General features: G+C 46.6%; 1 protein-coding gene across 2 annotated transcripts in view; it reads right to left on the minus strand.

The window, feature by feature from the left end:
- The window catches only part of LOC102671145, a 78105-nt gene that overhangs the window by 6024 nt on the left and 70271 nt on the right, over positions 1-1810 (minus strand). The gene's annotated exons all lie outside the window — the stretch shown is intronic.

Genomic DNA, 1810 nt, shown 5'->3' on the forward strand with positions numbered 1-1810 from the left:
TTTTCATAATTCACAGCTCGTTAAATTTGTTTCGCTTTTTACCTCGCTTTCCCGCGGACCGGTTACGCGACCCGGGGACCATTAATCTACCTTCGGTCGTTTTCAATGAGTTTAATCGCGTTTCAAAAACAATGTGGGTCAACGCCACGGCCAGCCACGGGGCCGGTGTTATTCCTGGCACGCGAGCATGACCTTTCCTGCGTTTTCATTTCGATTTCGTGTTCCCCATTCATGTTGCCGCGTTACAGATAATACGGCGCGATAATGAGCGCGCGTACTCTTTTACAGACACGGCCGACTCGATGACGCTGGAATTTTTCGGTTTAGCGGGGGATGAATGAGAGCAGAGAGGGAGGGGAGGAGAGGTATATACCGTAGTCTGTCTGTCTGTCCGTGACATTGCCCGACATTATCGCCCACCCCACAGTTTTACCTTTTGCAAATTATCACGGGCGGAGAAAGATCACCGAATCTGTCTGAATTAAAGGGTGGAATTGAACTCTCTTTCAACGTTTTACGACAGAGGTATTCTTTTTTCTGGGAGGGGAAGAGAGTAGAGGGGATACGGAGGATAAGAAGATGATTTCGAGAGGGTGATATTTCGTCCCCCTCGGGGAAATTCGAAAAGGTTGGGTCGCAAATCTTCGAATTTGGAATTTTCGAATCGATTCAATTCGGCTGCATCTTTTCGCTCGACGTTATTCCCATGACTTCTCTCTGTGGGAAACGCTAACGTCTAATATTGAAAGGTACAAAAAATTCTTCGGGCGCCCTTCGTCTTCCTTCTTCTGGGGAGGAAGTAGGAACAACGGTCCTTGCCCTCAGCGGCGTAGAAATGCCACGTCGAGAGTTCGAGTCTCGAGGGACATTTAAACTTTCGACCAGGGTGTCAGATTCGACAATTTTCATTTCGGTTAATAAGTTATTCCTCTCGTCTTTTATTAAAATTTCAAGGATAATTTTATCTTAAAATCTTCGTACTTTTAATCCAATAATTATCCGTTAAAATCCTACGTACGTTACGTGATAAATTTTCAAATATCGCTCTCTTTCCTTTCTCGAGAAAATTATTGCTATATTTCAACAAGTTGTATCTTCGTCAACTGTTGTAAAAATTTACAAGAGAGAGAAGAAGAGCAAAAAATCAGAATTTACTCAATCCTTGAGATCAAGTTCAAGGAAGTATCCCCTTCGTTCTACGCCAGTGCAAGATCAAGAAGGCCCCCTTGCTAGCATTCAGGTGGTTCGGCCCCCCCGATTTAAATGCCCAGGTATCCCCACAGCCGGATTCAGGTAAGGTAACTTCTCCAGACAGCCTTCTCCCTTTCCCCCTCCGCCCCTTGCCGCGCTCACGACTCAAGTCGTAGAGGAAGGGGCGAAGAAGGCAGAAGGAAAGGTCTTAGGAATCGGAAGGAGCGCGTGCCAGCTGCCGTTGGCCGAGGAGTAACCGACGTTTCGGCTTCTTGTTGCCATTGTTGGGCCACAAGGTCGGTCTCTAACGTCTTGGGGCACCATCGACCCCCCTACATTTACAACGTCTTAAGAATCACGCGATTTGACTCGTGCCTGGGTGGAGTAACGGTCTTTCGACCGAGAGATTCCGTTTCGATCCAAGATAAGAGTGGGGCCATTCTTGGGGTTGGTAATAATGTAATTGCACGCCCAAGTTCGAAACGGTGAACGGTTTGGCTTGAAAGGGAGAGACGCACGTTTCTTCCTAAAAATATTTTTTAGGAAGAATTAAATTCGAGAAAGAGAGAGAGAGAGAGAGAGAGAGAGAGAGAGAGAGAGAGAGAGAGAGAGAGAGAGA

This window comes from Apis dorsata, unplaced genomic scaffold (genome assembly GCF_000469605.1).
Source record: "Apis dorsata unplaced genomic scaffold, Apis dorsata 1.3 scaffold_963, whole genome shotgun sequence".
In the NCBI taxonomy this organism is placed as follows: domain Eukaryota; kingdom Metazoa; phylum Arthropoda; class Insecta; order Hymenoptera; family Apidae; genus Apis; species Apis dorsata.